Here is a 24,693-nt window from a genome sequence, read left to right on the forward strand (position 1 = left end):
TCTTCTTAGTCACTCCCTCCCAAGCCTTACCTATAAGGGTTACACAATTGAGGATATTAAAGTGATCTCTCCAAAAGTCTCTTAGAGTCAGTTGAGTTTCTGAGGTCACTACAAAGCACCTTTCAAACAGAACTTTTGTGTACAGTTTTTTGAAGTTTGCAATAACCTGCTGGTCCATGGGCTGCAGGAGAGGAGTGGTATTAGGAGCCAAAAACTTCACCTTAATGAATTTCATGTCCCCATAAAGTCGCTCTGCCACGTCTGTAGGATGACCAGGGGCATTGTCTAACACCAGGAGGCACTTAAGTTCTAATTTCTTTTCAGTTAGGTAATCTTTCACATTGGGGGCAAATGCATGGTGTAACCAGTCATAGAAAAAGTCCCTAGTGACCCATGCCTTACTGTTTGCCCTCCACAGCACACACAAATTCTCCTTGAGGACATTCTTTTGCCTGAACGGTCTGGGAGTTTCAGAGTGATACACTAATAAAGGCTTCACTTTGCAATCACCAGTAGCATTGGAACACATCAACAAAGTAAGCCTGTCTTTCATAGGCTTATGTCCTGGGAGTGCCTTTTCCTCCTGAGTAATGTAGGTCCTGCTTGGCATTTTCTTCCAAAACAGGCCTGTTTCATCACAATTAAACACTTGTTCAGGTTTCAGTCCTTCACTTTCTATGTACTCCTTGAATTCCTGCACATATTTTTCAGCTGCTTTGTGGTCCGAACTGGCAGCCTCACCATGCCTTATCACACTATGTATGCCACTACGCTTCTTAAATCTCTCAAACCAACCTTTGCTGGCCTTAAATTCACTCACATCATCACTAGTTGCAGGCCTTTTTTTAATTAAATCCTCATGCAACTTCCTAGCCTTTTCGCTTATGATCGCTTGAGAGACGCTATCTCCTGCTAGCTGTTTTTCATTTATCCACACCAATAAGAGTCTCTCAACATCTTCCATCACTTGCGATCTCTGTTTCGAAAACACAGTTAAACCTTTGGCAAGAACAGCTTCCTTGATTGCCTTTCTGTTGCCCACAATAGTAGAGATGGTTGATTTGGGTTTCTTGTACAACCTGACCAGGTCGGCGACACGCACTCCACTTTCATACTTATCAATGATCTCTTTCTTCATCTCTATTGGAATTCTCACCCTTATTGCTGTAGGGTTGGAACTAGAAGCTTTCTTGGGGCCCATGGTCACTTATTTTCCAGATAAAGCACCGAAAACACTGTAATAATACGAAATATTCCGATTGTATGCTTGGATGTTACCGCGGAGGCTGGCTGGTAAACAATGCCACCGGCTGAACATATGAGGCTGGCTCAGGCCGCACATTGGACACGTCTCGGACGAAGGGCGGTGAGTGGGTTTTTGGGCAGTATGCGAGGCAAAATTTTAGCGATCAAAGCGTCCGGTATGCGGATTGTACGGTATGCAATGCGTACGGTATGCAGGGGTCCACTGTATTTACTTATGTTGTAACTGCAATTTGAAGCAATTTGAAAATACTTAAATGCAAGTATAGAGTAGTTTTTGAGTTTTAAGGTAATACAATATCTCTTTTTTTCTGCTTTTGTGAGTAGTGTAAATGATATACAGTGGACCCCCGGTTAACGATTTTAATCCGTGCAAGAGGGCTCATCGTTATGCGAAATAATCGTTATGCGAATGAATTTTCCCCATAAGAAATAATGGAAATAAAATTAATCCGTGCAAGACGCCCAAAAGTATGAAAAAAATTTTTTTTTACCACATGAAATGTTAATTTTAATACACACAAACTGAAAAAGGCATGCACAATTACATGACACTTACTTTTATTGAAGATCTGGTGATGATTGATGGGATGGGAGGAGGGGAGAGCATTATCTTCTTACTGTTTAGAAGGGGAATCCCCTTCCATTAGGACTTGAGGTAGCAAGTCCTTTTCTGGGGTTACTTCCCTTCTTCTTTTAATGCCACTAGGACCAGCTTGAGAGTCACTGGACCTCTGTCGCACAACAAATCTGTCCATAGAGCTCTGTACCTCCCGTTCCTTCAAGACTTTCCTAAAATGGGCCATAACATTGTCATTGAAATAGTCACAAGCACGGCTTGCAACAGCTGTGTCAGGGTGATTTTCATCTATAAAGGTTTGCAGTTCAACCCACTCTGCACACATTTCCTTAATCTTTGAAGTAGGCACAATGGATTCCACAACTGGCATAGGCTTCTCAGGGTTAGCCCCAAACCCTTCAAAATCTTTCTTAATTTCCATACTAATTCTCACCCTTTTTACTTGGGGCCCATGGTCACTTATTTTCCAGAAACAGCACCGAAAATACTGTAATAATACGAAATATTCCGAGTGTATGCTTGGATGTTACCGCGGAGGCTGGCTGGTAAACAATGGGACGGAGCGGCACATGTGAGGCTGGCTGAGGGCACATTGGACACGTCTCGGACGAAAATCGGTATGCGGGTTTTTAATCGGTATGCGCGGCAAAAATTTTGCGATAAAAGTAATCGTTATGCGGAAAAATCGCTATGCGATGCCATCGTTATGCGGGGGTCCACTGTATTTTTCTGATATTTTTATGATTGTTGTTGACTGCATATTATCCAAATGCAAATCAAGCAAATTTAATATTTACAGTCATTATACAGTACAGTGGAACCCCAGATTTCGTCTGGTGCGAATATCATGCAACTTGGATTTTGACCACTTTTTTGGGCAAAATTTTACCTTGGGTTTCATATCTCCACTCGGAAATCATCCGTATCAGACACGTCTGCCTGGGACGTGGTCGCTCACACATACGTGACTCAGTCTGCCTCTGTCACTTGTTCAGTGAGCAATACTTCGTATGTTCATGGTGGTAGAGGGTGGTAGTGATGGCAAACAATCAAAGATGTTGAGAAGTTGTTGTTGGTGTGGATCAGTGGAAAACAGTTAGTGGGAGATAGTGTTGTGGAGGCAATAATTTGCGAAAAGGCAAGGCGGTTACATGCAGATCTTATAAAGAATATGCCAACGAGTGTTCAATAAAGGTAAAAGTGATTCAAATGTTCATTTATCCATTAAAATTAGTGCTTTATATTTATTTCTCATTGTTTTCTGTATGTAAAACTGTAGTTATTCTCTATAAAATGTATTTTTTGTTAATATTTTTGGGTGTCTGGAATGAATTAATTGGATTTACATTATTTCTTATGGGAAATATTGCTTCGGTTTTCGTCCATTTCGAATTTCGACCAGCCTTCTGGAACGGATTAATGACGAAAACTGGGGTTCCACTGTACTTTCAGTGTAATCTCATTTATATAGAGCACTGTCCCATGAAGCTGTAGTTGCATTCGGAATAAGGAATAGAAACAAATACAATAAACAAAAGAAATGGGAAAATAATAAATGCGCAAGAGATACTTTGTGTTCAAAAATTATTTGAGAATGAAGAGAAAGAGAGAGAGAAATGAGGGGGTTAAGGGAATTGAGTGTAAGGGTGCCTGCTGCTGTATGTAAACCCACATCTCACACTGGAAAACAAGTACCTGGCCTCTCCTCACAGTTAATCCAATCTCTCATCTTCTCTTTCTTGCAGACTTTCCAACCTACCCTACTGATTAAATCTTATTTATTCTTAATTTTTTTTTTAATATACTGGGCATCTACGAGGCAGGACTACCTGAAAAAGAAGAAACTCACTATCTCTGCCTTATCAGAGGCATGCCAACATTACAGCTCAGATGCCCCTCCAAACTGCACTATCCCCATGCCTTTGTCATGTCATGAAAATCACTTACCTGCACTCTTAACACAATTGCACATGTCTGTTGGAAGTCCAAGCCCCTTGCACACAAAACCTCTCTTACCACCCTCCCTCCATTGTTTCCTTCCATCCCTCTACTGCAAATTTATTTACCCTCCAAGTCATCCTGACTCACCAAATCGTAATGACATTCAAAGTTTATTCTCTATAAAGATTACAATGTTGAATTTACAGAATTTGGTTGTTGTGTGGTTTACATGTAGTTAAATAATGATTACAGAGTGTACCACTAGAACGCCTAGCATGGCTAGGCATTTCGGGCAGACTTAGTTTAATTCTTTATATTAAAATATTACAAATTATGAGGTAAGTTGGTATTATGGCTAAGTGACTAAATACTAGTTTGTGAGTTTAGTAATGTGAATGCTTTTGTTTTGGCACAGTACATAGTTTCAGTATTGGAGTATCATAGGATTCATTATTTTAAGATTGAGATTAATATTTCTGTTTATGGTCAAATGGGTGAGTGAGTGTAAGTGTGAACCACCAGGTGGTATTTGTGTAGTTAGTTGATGGGGTTTATCAGGGAGATAAGATGTTTTCTAATGGTAGTTTTGAAGGTGATGAATGTGTCTGCAGTTCTAGAGTTCTCAGGTAGGGTGTTCCAGATTTTAGGGCCTTTGACATACATTGAATTTTTGTAAAGGTTTAGTCGGACATGGGGAATGTCGTAGAGATGTTTGTGTCTGGTGTTATGCCTGTGGGTTCTGTCACAACTATCAAGAAAGCGTTTTAGGTCAAGGTTGATATTGGAGTTTAAGGTCCTGTAGATGTAGATTGTACAGTAGTAAGTGTGGATGTACTGAACAGGGAGTAAGTTTAGATCTATGAAGAGTGGGGGGGTGTGTTGCCAGAGATGGGATTTAGTGATTATTCTTACTGCAGCTTTTTGTTGGGTTATTATTGGCTTTAGGTATGTTGCTGCAGTTGATCCCCAAGCACAAATAGCATAGGTGAGGTATGGATAAATAAGTGAGTGGTATAGTGTGAGAAGGGCATTTTGCGGCACGTAGTATCGTATCTTGGAGAGGATCCCAACTGTTTTGGATACTTTTTTGGTTATGTGTTGGATATGGGTGCTGAAATTCAGGTTGTTGTCAAGGTATAGGCCTAGGAATTTGCCCTCATTATGTCTGGTAATTAGGGTGTTGTCGATCTTAATGTTAATTTGTGCATCTCCTGCTCTGCTACCAAACATAATATAGTAGGTTTTGTCAGTGTTAAGCGTAAGTTTATTGGCTGTCATCCAAGTCGATATTTTGATCAGCTCCTCGTTAACAATGGTGTTGAGGGTGGCAAGATTAGGGTGAGAGATGACATAAGTCGTGTCGTCAGCAAAGAGAATGGGTTTCAGGTGTTGGGATACGTTTGGAAGATTATTGATGTATATGAGGAAGAGCAGGGGACCAAGGACACTTCCCTGCGGAACTCCAGTATCAAGTGGCCGTGTTGTTGATGCTGTGTCTTTAATGGTAACATACTGATACCTATTAGTAGGGTAAGATTTGAAATAAGCAAGCGCATGGCCTCTTATACCGTAATGGTCAAGTTTGTGGAGTAGGATGTCGTGGTCTACTGTGTCAAAAGCTTTTCTTAGGTCAATAAAAATTCCTAGTGGATATTCCTTGTTTTTCAATGCTGTGTAAAGCAGATCGAGCATTTTTATGATTGCATCATTAGTGCTTTTATTTTTCCTAAATCCAAATTGGCAGGGGTTGAGTATGTTTTGTGCTGTTATAAATGAATATAGTCTCCTGTGCACGAGTTTCTCAAAGATTTTGGATAGCAATGGTAAGTTTGATATTGGCCTATAGTTGTTTAAGTCTGTAGGGTCACCACCTTTATGTATTGGTGTAACCCTTGCCATCTTGAGTAGTTTCGGGAAGGTGCTAGTTTCTAGTGACTTGTTAAAAAGTAATGAAATAGCATGCGAAAGGATATGGGCCGCTCGTTTGTACAGTAATGGTGGGACATTAGACAGATTCCCTGAGTTGTTTTTAAGTGACTTTATAATCTCGGTGACTTCCGAGGGCTCAGTTGGTGCAAGATAGAAGGAATTTGGGAAATTCCCATCTAGGTAGTCCCCGGCATGGGCATTAGTATGTGGGATTTTATTGGCGAGATTAGATCCTATGGTTGAGAAGAAGTTGTTTATCTTGTTAGCTGTGTCAGTGCGATGTAGTGGTGTTTCATTAGGTTTAGTTAGGACAATATTCTTGTTTTTTTTAAGTTTGTGGGTCCCTAGAATCTGAGAGAGTGTTTTCCAGGTCTTTTTTATATCTCCTCTAGTGTCTGTGAATCTACTGGAGTAGTTTAGTTGTTTGGCTTTCTTTATTACTTTGGTGAGAACTGATGAATAGTGTTTAAGAATATCTTTGTGTATTAAGCCCTGTCTATATTGCTTTTCATATTGGTGTTTCTTGTCAATGGATTTCAGAATGGTGCTGGTTAGCCATGGGCAACCAAGCCGTTTGTTTGTGATCTGTTTCGTTTTTATAGGACAATGTTTGTTGTATAGTCTAAGTAATTTGTTAAGAAAAATGTCTGTCCAGTCATCAATACCATTGGCCTTGGAGAATTCTGTAGGCCAGTCAACAATCTCTAGGTCAGTTGTGAACTTCCTTATTGAGGCCTCGTCATGGAGTCTAAATGAGACTTTGTTGTATTCAAGTGGTGGTTTATTAATGTTTGTCAGGAGGAAGGTAGGGTAGTGGTCTGTAGTGCTATCTGTGATAATCCCTGATTTAAGGGGGCTAGTATTTTGGTCCATATGTGGTCTATTATGGTTGCACTTGTCTCAGTGACCCTGGTTGGTTTAGTTATTGTTGGTATGAGAAGTGTGTTGTTCATATTGTTGATGAAATCAGTTACAGGCTGATCATCTAGTAAGCCAAGGTTGATGTTGAAGTCTCCAGCTAAGAGAAGGTGGTGCTTATTCATTTGTCTGTTTGTTATTAGTGACTTTAATTTCTCACTGAAATTTGGGATGTTTGTGTGAGGTATCCGGTAAATGGCACCGATTGTTATAGGTGTCTTAAGGTTTTTTACAGTAAAATTAGCAAAAATGTATTCCCCATATTCATCACTAAAGCAAGTGGTGCTAATACAAGATAATTGGTTAGAGTAATAGATTGCAATACCACCCCCAACTTGGTTTGGTCTGCAGTTGTGAATTGCTATGTATCCTGGTAGAGGGTAGATATCTATTGTGTCCTGCTTAAACCAGGTCTCAGTAAGAATAATGCAGGAGAAGGGTGTCTTTAGTGATTCAAGGAGTGCCAGGAGGTCATCATAGTGTTTGCTTAAGGATCTGATGTTGTAGTTAAGTACTGATAGGCTTTTAGCATTGTTTAGGATAGTGCTGGCTTGTGATGCTGTAATAAAGGCAGTTACTTTCCAATAGGTTTTGATTGTGTGTCAGATTATGGAGGTTTAGATCAGGGCCAATGTGATCAATCATCTTCTAGGTTTAAATTATGGTTATTTATATCCTGAGTTATGTGTTGAGTTCTAGTACTGATATCTGTAGTGGTGGGAAGCTTGGATAAGTATATAGCTAGAGTATTTTGGTCATATAGAGTATAGTCACTACTACACATAATGAAGTTGATGTTGTCTATGTGTTGTGCTGGAATGAACTAAAGTACAGCTAGGTATAAACTAGTAATATAAAAATACAAATTTAAAATAGAGCAAGACTCTCACTTGTAATTGCACTAAGGTCTAATATAATGACTTTTGTGGAGTCTATGTTTTGAGCTAGAATGAGCTATAGTACAACTAGATTTAATCTAATAATATAAAAATACAAATTGAAAATAGCACCAGTCTCTCACTAGTAATTGCAATATGGTCTAATATAATGAATTTGGTATTGACTATAGTACAACTGAGTTTAATCTAATAATATAAAAAAGGCACAAGACTCTCAATTGTAATTGCACTAAGGTGTTATATAAGTTGTTTACAAGAATTAGAGTATAACTAGATTTAAATTGACAAGATAAAATATACAAGTTAAGGTAGCAAAAGAATAAAAAAAGTAGAAAAAAAAAAAAACATATATGAGGTAGTTGGTACTAGTTAGCAAAAGATAGTTAAGGGCCTTGAACAATAATATAATTGAAATATACACTAATTGCACACACAATATAGTCACTAAGATATGAAAACAATCTTAGAGTAGGAATTATAATATAAACTTATAATATAAAAATACAAATTGAAATGGTACTTGCAATTGCACTAGAGTCTGGTATAGGTTATTGTCAAGATCAGGAGTATAACTAGATTTAAACTGACAAAATATAATTCACAATTAAAGTACCAAAAGAATAATAGTAAAAAATAACAATGGTAATGTCTTGGTTATAATATGATAGTAAGATGGTAGACAGGTACACAGGTACAAAGGATAATATAAAGGTTGGAGTTGAATATACAAACTTGAAAATTTGGCAACAAAATGTTACGGGAAGTATAAAATAATTTTTAATGTACAAAAGTAAAATTGACTGGTAGTAAATATGGTGTTTAATAAAATTTTAGTAAGTAATAATGATTACAAAAAAAGTGAAAAAAGTAATGTTTATTTCATTCAATATTGCACTGGTAGTTATACTTGAGGTTATTTGGCAGTACAAGGTAATTAAGAGTACTCTAAGATAGTAAATGTGGTATTAAAACAGGTAAAGGTAATTAGACAAGTAATGGTTATTAAATGTCAAAAATGTTAAGAGTAAATTGAAATTATAGTAAAAATGATAATTATTAATTTTAGTAAGTAATATCAATTGATAGTATTTAAAAAAAATATGAGGTAGTAATATGGACAGAAAGAATCAATTCAGCTAATGTTTAAGCAAACAATAGTAAATAAGAAAATTACATAAGGTGACTTATGCTTACTAGTAAATTCACAAAATGAGGTAGTTGATTATTTAATTACTAAGAGATAGTACAATGAAATTTGAACAATAATGGAGCAAAACATACACTACACTACGTAGGCTTTTAAGTTGGACATTGTTTAGTTATTCTCTGTAAGATTAGTATCCCTGAGAAATCGTGATAGATCATTCTCGTTCGTGATTGTGTACAGTTGACCTACATTTGTTTTCCTAACAAGAATTTTCCCATCCCGTGTGAAGCACTGGTGTATTGTGTCATTATTCTCCCACTTTAAGTTTTCTGACTCTATACAGGAGGTTCTGACGTTTTTTGGTAAGACACTCGTTTATGTATATCTCTTTCTTTACTTTAATAGAGACAATAATTAAGTCTTTTTTCCTGTCATGTGAGTGGAATCTAAGCATAACACTTTTTCTACCATGGGATCCTAGTAACCTGGCTTCTTTTATTTCAGACTCTGGTACAATAACACTTGTTTGGTCCTTTATGATATCCAGAGTAATTTCTTTACTGTTTGTTTGGTTCATATCACTGGGAAAAAGTGGACTGTTAACTATTACTGCTTCCGATAGTTTATCTTGTTCAGTTTTATCTTCTTGGAGAGCAAAGTAGTCACTGAACTGGTTATCTAAGTTGTTCTTCCAGTCTTTTACTGCTTCTTCAACCTTTGTATTAAGAGATATTATTTGTTGGGTATGGCTATCTATGACTGTTTGGATGGTCTTGTCACAGTTAGTCATTCCTGGTGTTGATAACTTTTGTTCAAGACTGAGGATTTTGTTCTCGAGTTGTGTCATCCTGGTGTCTTGTTTTGTTAGCGTCTCTTGAAGATTCATATTTTCAATAACTAAGTTGGAGATGCATGTCTTTAGGGTATCTGGATCGTTGGTCATACCTGAGAGACTACTTGGTAGGTTGAATCCTGGGAAGAGAGGGGAGGATAGGCTGGTGGCAGCCATGTTTGTTGTTATTGTTGTGGTGTCGCCTTGAGCGGTGGTGAGTGGGGTGGTTGCTGGGCCGGCGTCCTCCTGACTACACTTGTTGAATAGTTGATTTTTCGGTGTTTTCTTGCTGGCCTTGGTGCTGTTTCCTCTTACATTGCGCCTCATAATACTACAGGAATTGTTGTAGTTAAGAAGAAGTTGTAGTTATACAAAGTTTAGGGTTACGTTGTTCGGCTGGCAGCGGGGTGTTGCTTTCGGTTTGTGAGCAGTCTTCCTTTGATCTCTATTATTTTCGATTTGTAGGTTTCACTGTTGGTAATCTTTGGTCATTCTGGGTGCTACGTTGGGTAGTGCAGTTTTGCTTGTAACTAGGTCATCATAGGAGCATTGGTAGCTCTGATAGTTGGAGAAAAGTACGGAGCTTGGAAGTCGCTGCTGCCGCTGCCTCTATCTATCTATGATTGCAAACAAACCATACCACAGACTGGGATAGAGTTTTGTGACTCTCTGATCGCGGGTTCTATCCCTGTCCGTGGTATGGCAAGTCATCCTGTTTTCCTCCATCCCCTATAAATGTCCAAACTGCCTCAACAACCTTTCCTCAGTCCTCTGGATAATACCTTTATTAACCCTGTTCCTCTTTCTAATTGCCAAACTATGAATCCTCTGCATAATATTTATGCCACACATTGCCCTTAGACACAACATCTCCACTGCCTTCAGCCACCTCCTTGCTGCAACATTCACAACCCATGCTTCACACCCATATTAGAGTGTTGGTACCACTATACTTTCATACATTCCTGTCTTTGCCTCCATGGATAATGTTTTTTATCTCCACAGATACCTCAGTGCACCACCCACCTTTTTTTCTTCATCAGTTCTATGGTTTACCTCCTCCTTCGTCAGCCCATCCGCAGAAAGGTCTACTCCCCAATACAGTCGAACCTTGGTTGTCGATTGCATTACTTGTTGACAAATCAGTTTTCAAATGAGGTGTTCGACAAAAAATGTCCTGGTTTTCGTATGTTCTCTTGGTTGTCGACTGACAAGTTTTTGTGTGTATGGAATACAACAAAGTTGCTCAAGTCACGTACTCATGGAATGTACAGTGTAATGTCTCAGTTTAGACAAGTGTTAAAATGGAGCCTGAAACAAACCTCACTGGGCAGGTTTTTAGTGAGAAAGAACCAGTGAGCCAGAACAAGGTGCTAGTGGTAAAAAGAGACAGAGAAGAGAATCAACATTAGCTCTCCTATGACAGGTAAGGGAAAGTTATATTTTCATTTACTATACAGTATTTCAGTTAACCCTTTGACTGTTTATGTCGTATATATACATCTTACGAGCCAGTGTTTTTGACGTATTAATATGCCAAAATTCTAGCAGCTTCATATCAAGTGGAAGAAAGCTGGTAGGCCCACATGTGAGAGAATGGGTCTGTGTGGTCAGTGTCCGCAGTATAAAAAAAATCCTGCAGCATGCAGTGCATACTGAGAAAAAAAAAACTCCGACTGTGTTTTTGGATTAAAACACTGACTTTGAGGTGTATTTCCATATAGTATTTATGGTTGTATTCTTGTTTTCTTGATCTCATTTGATAGAATGGAAGACATATTGCAGAAATAGAGATGATTTTGATTGGTTTCATGAAGAAAAGGACCTTGAAATTGAGCTCAAATTAGCAGAAATGTTTGATTTTTGCCAATGTTCAAGAGTAAACAAATGACATCGCCATCCAATGTGTGTCCAACTAGCCATTCTAATATGCAGTCATGAATGAGTTGACATTATTTATATAATTATTACAATACTGCAGTTGTCTGCATAACAGTAAATCTTCTATTTTTTGTTATTTTTTATTTTTTTTTTTAATATCACACTGGCCGATTCCCACCAAGGCAGGGTGGCCCGAAAAAGAAAAACTTTCACCATCATTCACTCCATCACTGTCTTGCCAGAAGGGTGCTTTACACTATAGTTTTTAAACTGCAACATTAACACCCCTCCTTCAGAGTGCAGGCACTGTACTTCCCATCTCCAGGACTCAAGTCCGGCCTGCCGGTTTCCCTGAACCCCTTCATAAATGTTACTTTGCTCACACTCCAACAGCACGTCAAGTATTAAAAACCATTCGTCTCCATTCACTCCTATCAAACACGCTCACGCACGCCTGCTGGAAGTCCAAGCCCCTCGCACACAAAACCTCCTTTACCCCCTCCCTCCAACCTTTCCTAGGCCTACCCCTACCCCACCTTCCTTCCACTACAGACTGATACACTCTTGAAGTCATTCTGTTTCGCTCCATTCTCTCTACATGTCCGAACCACCTCAACAACCCTTCCTCAGCCCTCTGGACAACAGTTTTGGTAATCCCGCACCTCCTCCTAACTTCCAAACTACGAATTCTCTGCATTATATTCACACCACACATTGCCCTCAGACATGACATCTCCACTGCCTCCAGCCTTCTCCTCGCTGCAACATTCATCACCCATGCTTCACACCCATATAAGAGTGTTGGTAAAACTATACTCTCATACATTCCCCTCTTTGCCTCCAAGGACAAAGTTCTTTGTCTCCACAGACTCCTAAGTGCACCACTCACCCTTTTCCCCTCATCAATTTTATGATTCACCTCATCCTTCATAGACCCATCTGCTGACACGTCCACTCCCAAATATCTGAATACATTTACCTCCTCCATACTCTCTCCCTCCAATCTGATATCCAATCTTTCATCACCTAATCTTTTTGTTATCCTCATAACCTTACTCTTTCCTGTATTCACTTTTAATTTTCTTCTTTTGCACACCCTACCAAATTCATCCACCAATCTCTGCAACTTCTCTTCAGAATCTCCCAAGAGCACAGTGTCATCAGCAAAGAGCAACTGTGACAACTCCCACTTTATGTGTGATTCCTTATCTTTTAACTCCACGCCTCTTGCCAAGACCCTCGCATTTACTTCTCTTACAACCCCATCTATAAATATATTAAACAACCACGGTGACATCACACATCCCTGTCTAAGGCCTACTTTTACTGGGAAATAATTTCCCTCTTTCCTATGTACTCTAACTTGAGCCTCACTATCCTCGTAAAAACTCTTCACTGCTTTCAGTAACCTACCTCCTACACCATACACCTGCAACATCTGCCACATTGCCCCCCTATCCACCCTGTCATACGCCTTTTCCAAATCCATAAATGCCACAAAGACCTCTTTAGCCTTATCTAAATACTGTTCACTTATATGTTTCACTGTAAACACCTGGTCCACACACCCCCTACCTTTCCTAAAGCCTCCTTGTTCATCTGCTATCCTATTCTCAGTCTTACTTTTAATTCTTTCAATAATAACTCTACCATACACTTTACCAGGTATACTCAACAGACTTATCCCCCTATAATTTTTGCACTCTCTTTTGTCCCCTTTGCCTTTATACAAAGGAACTATGCATGCTCTCTGCCAATCCCTAGGTACCTTACCCTCTTCCATACAGTTATTAAATAATTGCACCAACCACTCCAAAACTATATCCCCACCTGCTTTTAACATTTCTATCTTTATCTCATCAATCCTGGTTGCCTTACCCCCTTTCATTTTACCTACTGCCTCACGAACTTCCCCCACACTCGCAACTGGCTCTTCCTCACTCCTACAAGATGTTATTCCTCCTTGCCCTATACACGAAATCATAGCTTCCCTATCTTCATCAACATTTAACAATTCCTCAAAATATTACCTCCATCTTCCCAATACCTCTAACTCTCCATTTAATAACTCTCCTCTCCTATTTTTAACTGACAAATCCATTTGTTCTCTAGGCTTCCTTAACTTGTTAATCTCACTCCAAAACTTTTTCTTATTTTCAACAAAATTTGTTGATAACATCTCACCCACTCTCTCATTTGCTCTCTTTTTACATTGCTTCACCACTCTCTTAACCTCTCTCTTTTTCTCCATATACTCTTCCCTCCTTGCATCACTTCTACTTTGTAAAAACTTCTCATATGCTAACTTTTTCTCCCTTACTACTCTCTTTACATCATCATTCCACCAATTGCTCCTCTTCCCTCCCGCACCCACTTTCCTGTAACCACAAACTTCTGCTGAACACTCTAACACTACATTTTTAAACCTACCCCATACCTCTTCGACCCCATTGCCTATGCTCTCATTAGTCCATCTATCCTCCAATAGCTGTTTATATCTTTCCCTAACTGCCTCCTCTTTTAGTTTATAAACCTTCACCTCTCTCTTCCCTGATGCTTCTATTCTCCTTGTATCCCATCTACCTTTTACTCTCAGTGTAGCTACAACTAGAAAGTGATCTGATATATCTGTGGCCCCTCTATAAACATGTACATCCTGAAGTCTACTCAACAGTCTTTTATCTACCAATACATAATCCAACAAACTACTGTCATTTCGCCCTACATCATATCTTGTATACTTATTTATCCTCTTTTTCTTAAAATATGTATTACCTATAACTAAACCCCTTTCTATACAAAGTTCAATCAAAGGGCTCCCATTATCATTTACACCTGGCACCCCAAACTTACCTACCACACCCTCTCTAAAAGTTTCTCCTACTTTAGCATTCAGGTCCCCTACCACAATTACTCTCTCACTTGGTTCAAAGGCTCCTATACATTCACTTAACATCTCCCAAAATCTCTCTCTCTCCTCTGCATTCCTCTCTTCTCCAGGTGCATACACGCTTATTATGACCCACTTCTCGCATCCAACCTTTACTTTAATCCACATAATTCTTGCATTTACACATTCATATTCTCTTTTCTCCTTCCATAACTGATCATTCAACATTACTGCTACCCCTTCCTTTGCTCTAACTCTCTCAGATACTCCGGATTTAATCCCATTTATTTCCCCCCACCTAAACTCCCCTACCCCCTTCAGCTTTGTTTCGCTTAGGGCCAGGACATCCAACTTCTTTTCATTCATAACATCAGCAATCATCTGTTTCTTGTCATCTGCACTACATCCACGCACATTCAAGCATCCCAGTTTTATAAAGTTTTTCTTCTTCTCTTTTTTAGTAAATGTCTACAGGAGAAGGGGTTACTAGCCCATTGCTCCCGGCATTTTAGTCGCCTCATACGACACGCATGGCTTACGGAGGAAAGATTCTTTTCCACTTCCCCATGGACAATAGAAGAAATAAAGAAGAACAAGAGCTATGTAGAAAAAGGAGAAAACCTAGATGTATGTATATATATATATGCATGTGCATGTCTGTGAAGTGTGACCAAAGTGTAAGTTGGAGTAGCAAGATATCCCTGTTATCTAGCGTGTTTATGAGACAGAAAAAGACACCAGCAATCCTACCATCATGCAAAACAGTTACAGGTTTCTGTTTCACAGTCATCTGGCAGGACGGTAGTACTTCCCTGGGTGGTTGCTGTCTACCAACCTACTACCTATTTTTTGTGTGAATAAAAATTCAAAATAGAAAGCAAGAGTAATATACGAGGGGCCTGGAGACATAACTGATGAACAGAGAAAATATTATTTTAGTGCCAGGAATGTCTGCATTGTTTATTCTGGACCCTATTTTGAAATTGGCATCTTTTTTAATTTGTGTGAAATTGACTAAATTGCCAATTTCTGACCACTTTATTGGGTAGTTGAAATTGGTATATGGGCTTTTTCATGTACTCAGTCGATAGAACAAATGGAGTTCTAAAGAAATAGCTATGAGTTTGGTCGACTGGAACAATGGCATTAGCTGAAAATAGGGCTCAAAGTGGGTGAAATCGCCAATGCGTATATATTGCCAAGATTGTTAACTTCGCGAGAGCGTAATTCCATAAGTTTTCCATCAAATTTTGTACTTTTGGTGTCATTACCATCGGGAAAAGATTCTCTATCATTTCATAAGAAAAAATAATTTCTTTTTCGAATATTTTGCAACACAGAGAGACACTTTAGGATTTGGGGTCTCGACAGTCAAAGGGTTAAATTTTCATTTAGCATTCTTTTCACAGTTTCCCTGTGCTGTATAATTTTATACATTCTTCTTTGTAGTAGTTAATCATTATTAATATATTATTATATTGTCATTTGGGGTTTGGAATGAATTAATTCTGTTTACATTATTCTCTGTGGGAAAAATTGCTTTTTTTGTCAGATCGACACCTGGAATGAATTAAATTCGAAAACCGAGGTTCCGTTGTATCTGAACACGTTCACTTCTTTCATACTCCCTCCCTTCAATCTGATATCCAGTTTTTCCTTATCTAAATTGCTTGATACCCTCATCGCCTTACTTTTATCTATGTTCACTTTCAACTTTCTTCCTTTACTGTTCTTTTTTTTTTTTCAACGAACTGGTCGTATCCCTCTGAGGGCAGGTGACCTAAAAAGAAAAACGAAAGTTTCCCTTTTTAACTTAAGTAATGTATACAGGAGTAGAGGTTACTAGCCCCTTGCTCCCGGCATTTTATTCACCTCTAGCAAGAAAATAGAAGAAAACCGGGAGGGAATGTGTATATATATGCTTGTACATGCATGTGTAGTGTGACCTAAGTGTAAGTAGAAGTTGCAAGATGTTCCTGAAATTATACATGTTTACGAGATAGAAAAAAGATGCCAGCAGTGCTTCCATCATGTAAAACAATTACAGATTTCCATTGTACATTTGCTTGGCAGGACGGTAGTACCTCCTTGGGTGGTTGCTGTCTACCAACCCACTACCTAGTTTCTTCCTTCATTATCCTCATAAAAACTCTTAACTGCTTTCAGTAACCTACCATATATGCCATACACTTGCAATGTCTATCATATTTCTCCTCTATCCACCTGTCACATGCCTTATCTAAATCCGTGAATGCAACAATAACTTTCTTACTTTTATCTGAGTATTGTTTACTTAAATATTTCAATATAAACACTTTATCTATCACCTACCCTTCTTAAAGCCTTGTTTATCTGCAATCCTGCTCTCCTGCTTACCCTTAATTCCTTCAATAATAACTTTACCATACTTTACCTGATATATTCAACAGCCTTATTCCCCTATAATTTTTACTTTCTTTTATCCTCTTTTTACTTTATACAGAGGAACTATGCATGCTTTCAGCCAATTTGTAGGTACCTTCCACACTTTTATATATTTATTGAACAAATGCACCAACCACTCCAAACCTATATCCCCTCCTGCTTTTAACATTATTACACAAATAACCCGCACATAGAAGAGAGGAGTTTATGACGATGTTTTGGTCTGACTTGGACCATTTACAAAGTCAGTGTGACTTTGGAAATGGTCCAGGTTGGACTGAAACGTCGTCGTGAAATCCTCTCTTCTATATGCAGGTTATTTGTGTATCGTTCCAGTCACGGTATTGTGCCTTTTTTTGTTATTTAACATTATTGTTTTTTTCCACCAGCACCAGCTACTTTATCCCTTCTCCTTTTACTCATTGCCTCATGCACCTTCCCCACATGCATCTGGCTCTTTATAACTCTTAAAATTTGTTATACTTTCCTGCCCAATACATGAAATCACTGTCTGCCTCTCTTCATCAACATTTAACAACTCCTCAAAATATTCCTTCCATCTTCCTAACTAATAACTCTCCTCTTTTGTTTTTGAGTCTTAAATCCATTTGTTCATTATGCTTTTTCAGCTTATTATTCTCTGAAACTTTTTCTTATTCTCAGTAAAATTTGTTGATACAATCTCACCCACTCTTTCATTTGCTCTCCTTTTACATTCCCTCACTATTCTTTTAACCTCTTTCTCCATATACAGGTCGGCCATCACTAATCCAGCAATCAGTTATCTGGTTCCGTCAGTAATCCGGCACTAATTTCGGCTAGCATAATTTCAAATTTCATCATTATACTGACTCAAATTTCATCATTATATTGACTCAGAAATTGTGCAGATGGTTGTAAATCCAGAGCAGCAAGCCAGTGGAGGAGAAAGAAGTGATGAAAATGAGGAAGATGTAGCAGAACATGCCTCTATTGATAGGTTAATTAAGTGTATTCTAACCTAACCACTCTGTAATCCAGCAAACTCACTAATCCGGCACACTACAGGTCCCAGTGATACTGGATTAGTGATGGCCGACCTGTACTCTACCCTCATTATATCATTTTTACTTTGTGAAAACCTCTCATATGCTAACTTTTTTTTCCTATTACCACTCTTCACCTTGTCATCATGTGCTATTCTTCCCTCCCTCACCCACCATCCTGTATCCATAAACTACTGCTACACAACTAATACTGCATTCTTAAATCTACTGCACACCTTTTAGACCTCATTGCCAGTACCCTCTCTCTCTAGCTCTCCTTTCTCTCACCAGTTGCTTATAGCTTACCCTAGTAATCTCATCTAATTTTAAACTTTGACTTCTCTATGACTCACTTTCTCCAATTTAATTTTCTCCCTTTATTAATTCTTTTTAAACCTTTCCTACATAAAAAAAATTTCATAAACTGACTTAGTGGTGAATTTTATGAAAAGTGCCCTTAACCCTTTGAGGGTCGACAGGCCCTCTCAGAAACTCGTTCTCAGGGTCGGCCAAATTTAAAAAAAAAAAAAAAATTCTTATGAAAAGATAGAGAATCTTTTCCAGATCATAATGACACCAAAATTATGAGATTTGATGGAAAACTTACGGAATTATGCTCTCGCGAAGTTAGCGGTCTCGGCGATGTTTATGCATCGGCGATTTTGCCCAATTTGAGCCCCATTTTCGGCCAATTCCTCTGTACTAGTCGACAAAAAACATGAATATTTCGCTAGAACTACATTTTTTTCTATTGAATGAGTGCAAGAAACCACCCATTTACCATTTTCAACTATCCAATACAGTGGTCAGAATTTAGCAATTTTGCCAATTTCACACAAATTTCAAAAAATGCCAATTTCCGAATAGGGTCCAGAACAAACAAGAAATACATTCCTGGCACTAAAATGACATTTCTTCTGTTCATTAGTCACGTCTCAAGGCCCCTCTTACATTCTTTTGCTTTCCACTTTGAATTTTTATTCTCACGAAAAATAGAAGATTTACTGTTATGCAGACTACTGCATTAGTGTAAAAAATGGTATAAATCATATTGGCGCACTTGCAAAAGAATGTTAGACTCACCAGTTGACGTGTATTGGGAGCTTGGCATGATTTGTTTACTTTTGAACTTTGGTAAAAATCGAACATTTCTGCTACTTTGAGCTCAATTTCAAGGTACTTTTCATTGTAAAACCAGTGAAAATCATCTCAATTTCTGTGATATGCATTCCATTCTATAAAATGAGACCAAGAAAACTAGAATACAACAATAAATACCATACGAAAATACAGTGCAAAGTCGCTGTTTTATGCCAAAAAAACGGTGAAAGTTTTTTTTTTCTCATTATGCACTGTGTGCTGCAGGATTTTTTTTATACTGTGCACACTGACCACATAGACCCATTCTTTCATATGGAGGCCTACCAGCCTTTTCCCGCGAGATTTGACGGCACTAGAATTTATGCGTACTAGTATGTCAAAAACCCCTGCGCGTAAGACGTACTAGTACGTCTGAAACCCTCAAAGGGTTAATCCTGTTTTTTGTATTAATCATGGTGAGTATAAATAAAGTCTACTATCAACCAGGGTACTGTATTGAAAGTCATTCTCAGTCACATTGTGTTGGTTGTTTTAACTGAATCACTTTTTTTTTTTTTTCTCCCCCCCAACAAGTCAGCTGTCTCCCACCGAGGCAGGGTGACCCAAAAAGAAAGAAAATCCCCAAAACGAAAATACTTTCATCATCATTCAACACTTTCACCTCACTCACACATAATCACTGTTTTTGCAGAGGTGCTCAGAATACAACAGTTTAGAAGCATATACGTATAAAGATACACAACATATCACTCATGTATGTTAAATTAAAACAAAGTTAAATGGCTTGGAGAATATGCATGAATGTGGTACAAAACTGCACACTTTAATATTGTGATAAAAGAATGTGCTACAAATATTTGTACTGCACTTCAATAAGAGCACAATATCTTGAAAGTAATTTCTACAAAATTTAAGTTTAGAACCATAATACTTGGTAAATAGGAAAAAAAATCAAGATTTCTGTTGTCTTTGTTTCAGTTTGATCTTTTGAGTTAGATTTAGCCATCTTAATATAAAAATACAGTTTGTAAATTATATATCTATGGATTAGTCTGTATAAAATTCCTCCTCAAGGGAGGTTCCTTGATGCTAGTGAGGGGCTCTTGATCCAGAGAATTGGACCTAACCTCTCATTCCTTGAACCTGGTTGCCTCCCATATTCCCTTGCACTGTATGACCCTTTACAAGTTTAGCTCTCCCCCTTCATGAATGTAATTATGAATAAAATGCACCATGATAGTACTGTATGGGACAGCTTTGCACAACATAGCAGGTGGTGGACTCAGCAGTCATATTTTTACAAATGGGATCTTCATAATTTGATGTAACAATTTTTATTTTATCTTTGTATTGTAAAGTTTGTGAGGTTACTTTATAGTGACAATTCACATTGTGATACTGTTTCCAAAAATACTTTTTACCCAAACATAAAAGAGCATTGTTATTACTAACTGTAAATAGAGATGTGTTCATTCTTATTGATATCTATGAACCTGTCTCATATTGTTTTAAACAGTGAGACACATTTACTGTAGTACAGTAATTACATTATTTGATCAGTATGCTGGTGTTAGTTTCCTATAATATTGCTCAACACCATACCATTGAATTCTTCATGTTGCATAGCTGAAAATCCTGAAGCACTTATTGTCTTGGCCGTTGTACACACTGTAAAAAAAAAAAAAAGAGATTACAAGCACTATTCTTATAAGTTTAGTACAGTACGTATATAGAAAAGTAAATTTGAAGGAAGGAGTATTGTGTTTAGTGAAGACAGCTTGCTAGCTAGTTGTGTATATAAATAATAATACAATAATAGTACACTTCACAGGGTTGTATTTATAGTGTAGGAAACTTGGTGTTTAAGGAAGCCTTCTTACTATGCAATATTAATATTGTATAAAAAATGTTCAGTGTTGCCTGTAGTGTATTAAATATGTTAACTCTTCCTTATGTTTAATATGTTAACTCATCCTTATATTTAATATGTTAACTCATCCTTATGTTTAATATGTTGACTCATCCTTATGTTTAATATGTTAACTCTTCCTTATGTTTAATATGTTAACTCTTCCTTATACATATTCATTTTTGTTTTGTTTTTCTTAGTCTTAAAATATATTTATATAAATTTTAAGAAGGGTTACTGATGAGGTATTTGTCAGGAAATTAGTTTTAGTGAAATATTATATATACACTGCATAAGTTGTAAATTTTTCAAAAGAAATTTACAGGAGGCTGCAACATATGGAGGTTATATTTTCTTCAAGTGTAAAAACTAATGACCAGCCAATTTGACATGGAAAGAATTGCATAATATTCATTATGTCACCATTCATCACTGATCCAGAATGTTAACAGAGAAGTACAGTAGTAAGGCAGAAGGACTCGGTCATTAATTATCACTGGCAATTGCATTCAGAACTTTATTGCTAGAACCAAGGTATCTCAAACATCTGTTTCCCAAGATCATGCAATGCCTAGTTATTAATGATTAAGCTTACATTTACTGTTTTGAAAATGTATGAAGACTACAGCCTCTGATATGGCTTTTCAGAAAATACTGTATGGCTTTTTTTTTTTTTTATATATATACAATGTATATACAGTGGACCCTCGCCTAACAATATTAATCCATTCCTGAGAGCTCATCGTTAGCTGAAATTATCGTTAGCCGAATTAATTTTCCCCATAAGAAATAATGGAAATTAATTTAATCCGTTCCGGACACCCCAAAGTATGAAAAAAAAAATTGTTACCACATGAAATATACATTCTTATACACCCAAAAAGAAGACATGGACAATTACTACTCTACTAAATAAAGAATACATGACTTACCTTTATTGAAGATCTGGTGATGATTGATGGGATGGGAGGAGGAGAGATGGCGGAAGTTGAGGACTTGAGATAGCAAGTCCTTTTCCGGGGTTACTTCCCTTCTTCTTTTAATGCCACTAGGACCAGCTTGAGAGTCACTGGACCCCTGTTGCACAACAAAGCTGTCCATAGAGCTCTACCTCGCATTCCTTGAAGATTTGCCTAAAATGGGCCACAACATTGTCATTGTAATAGTCACCAGCACAGCTTGCAGTAGCTGTGTTGGGGTGATTTTCATCCATAAAGGTTTGCAGTTCAATCCACTTTGCACACATTTCCTTAATCTCTTTTTTCAATTCCTTACTAATTCTCGCCCTTTTTACCACAGGATTGGCACTAGAAGCATTCTTGGAGTCCATGGTGACTTTGCAGTTCTTCCTCATCTTTCAACGTACCAGCTGTATCCCACTGAGGTGGGGTGGCCCAAAAGAAAAAACGAAAGTTTCTCCTTTTAAATTTAGTAATATATACAGGAGAAGGGGTTACTAGCCCCTTGCTCCCTTATTTTGAAGTTACAAGCACTAAAAACACTGGGATAATGTGAAATGTACCGAATGTATGCGTAGCTGCAACCACACTGTCTAGCTTGTAAACACTGGCACCCACGGAGCAGCATGGACAGGTCCTGGACGAACCACATTGGGCGAGTTTTTTATTGTTAGGCGGATCAAAATTTTTACGCTCAAACACTTCGTTAGGCGGATTTAACGTTATGCGATGCATTTGTTAGGCGAGGGTCTACTGTATATATAGTGATGTTTATAGTGTATAATATATATTTTTTTTGTGATGCAGTGAAGTCAGCCAGATATTTAACTTGCAAAGAAAATATCACAGATATGGTGTATGCAGCAAAAAACTGGAGGAGGATTGGAGGTTAGGCATATAGATGGTCAGTGACAGCAATAGTTAATTATGCTAGAGAGATCATGTATGCTGTATTGGCGTATTTAAGTAATTATAAATGCTCACATCACATGCTTATTGTTTAAAATATGTTTATGGCAATATAAGAATCATGGAGATTGTCTATGCTCACAAGACTATGCTGAGGCCACCATTAGTCAGTTCACCAAATATAAAGTTTTTACTACAGTAGTTATTGAATGGTGTTGTATATAAAGTCTTTTGTATAAGATTATTGAGGTTGCAGTTACATGTAGAGAGGTTCTTCAAAGAAATCAGATTCATAAATTATTTTTAAATGAAAATTGTAATAGGGTAGATGTTTTATTAATTTTGTTTTTTGCTTGAATCTTTAAAATTGTTACATCATTTTTTATACTTTTTTTAAATATCTGAATTCTACCAGTGTATCACCTTCAAAAATCCAGTGTTGATGTTTATTTTGCCTCGCAAAGTTAACCAGACAATGAATATTGGATAAACATTTCCTTGCTGCCGTCTTTATAAGAGTGTCGGTAGTTCCTTTATTCAGGAAAAATGCAAAGAATTTGCAGATCAGTACAGTATGTAGGATTGTTTTAATAATATTTATTGTATCATTAATAATATTTATTTTTAATAAATCTTTTTTAAGCTACTGTACTCTACATTCATATCTCCACAAATATAAAAAAAATTCATGGTATTTTGTATAGCAATTTTTTTGGTGTCTGATACAGTAAAATTTTCAAGGAAAATTGGTTCCAAATACTGAAGCTTCATGATTGCTTCTAATTAAACACACAATAAAATTATGAGCACTGAGTTTTTGATAACAGAATTGATTGTGAAATTAGAAGACATGGTCAAAAGGTCAGTATTTAGTCATTAAACTTAACTGAAGAAATCAAAAAGAGTTATAGCCATGCAAAACATATCAATTAATTTGAAAGGCTTCCTAGATTCAGCTTGCATAGAAGATGGAGATTTATAATTTAAAATGTTGTATCAAATCCTACCATATACAAGTCAGCCATCACTAATCCAGCAATCACTGATCCGGTTCCATCAGTAATCCGGCACTAATTTCGGCCATCATCATTTCAAATTTCCGGGGTCGCCGCACCAACTTGCCACTACGGTTTGGTGGTGCTACTTGCTGCATAAGTCATTCAAATTTGTTTTTTGCCATTTATTGTTATAACCTGCTCACTTTTAGTCCTAGTCATGGTTCCAACGAATAAAGGAAATGCTTCTCGTTGTGTAAAGTGTAAACACTGTACATTATCCATAAAAGATAAGGTGGCTTTGAAACCACTGTGGTCTCATAGTATGAGGCCATGAGCTCAGCTTACTCAGATAAGCTGTGACCGGTAAATTTAGGCCTACATATGAGAGAATAGGTCTGTGTGGTAAGTGTGCACTGTATAAAGGAAATCCTGCAACACACAGTGCATGAGAAAACTGCAACTGTGTTTTTGGTGTAAAGCAGCGACTTTGCAGTGTATTTCTGTAGAATGGAAGATATATTACAGAAGTGGAGATGATTTTGATTGGTTTTAGGAAGAAAAATACCTTGATATTGGGCTCAAAGTAGTACAAATGTTCGATTTTTCCCGATGTTCAAGAGTAAACAAATGACATCATCATCCAATACGTGTCCAACTGGCTGGTCTAATACATGGTCATGAATGGGTTGACATTATTTATACATTTATTACTATAATGCAGTAGTCTGCATTACAGTAGGTCTTCTATTTTTTGTGTGACTAAAAATTCAAAATGTAAAGCAAGCATGATTAACCAAGTGACTGTTTCGGCCGTATGTATACGTCTTATGAGCCAGTGTTTCAGACGTATATATATACTCAATAATTCTAGTGGCTTCAAATCAAGCAGGAGAAAGCTGGTAGGCCCACATGTGAGAGACTGGGTCTGTGTGGTCAGTGTGCACTGTATAAAAAAAATCCTGCAGCACGCAGTGCTTAATGAGAAAAAAAGCTCCTACCATGTTTTTGGATTAAAACGCCGACTTTGAGGTGTATTTTCGTATAGTATTTATGTTGTATTCTCGTTTTCTTGGTTTCATTTGATAGAA

The 24,693-nt window shown here is 37.5% G+C and overlaps 1 protein-coding gene across 1 annotated transcript in view; it reads left to right on the top strand.

Moving 5' to 3' along the window:
- Nucleotides 1-24,444, top strand: part of Rab39 (RAS oncogene family member Rab39) — a 552,594-nt gene extending 528,150 nt beyond the window's left edge. The window contains exon 6 of the mRNA XM_070090240.1: nucleotides 22,039-24,444. The gene's annotated coding sequence lies outside the window, so the exon portion shown is untranslated. The remainder of the gene's footprint in view (nucleotides 1-22,038) is intronic.
- Nucleotides 24,445-24,693: the final 249 nt, after the last annotated feature.

Source organism: Cherax quadricarinatus, chromosome 31 (genome assembly GCF_038502225.1).
Source record: "Cherax quadricarinatus isolate ZL_2023a chromosome 31, ASM3850222v1, whole genome shotgun sequence".
NCBI classification, from domain to species: Eukaryota; Metazoa; Arthropoda; class Malacostraca; order Decapoda; family Parastacidae; genus Cherax; species Cherax quadricarinatus.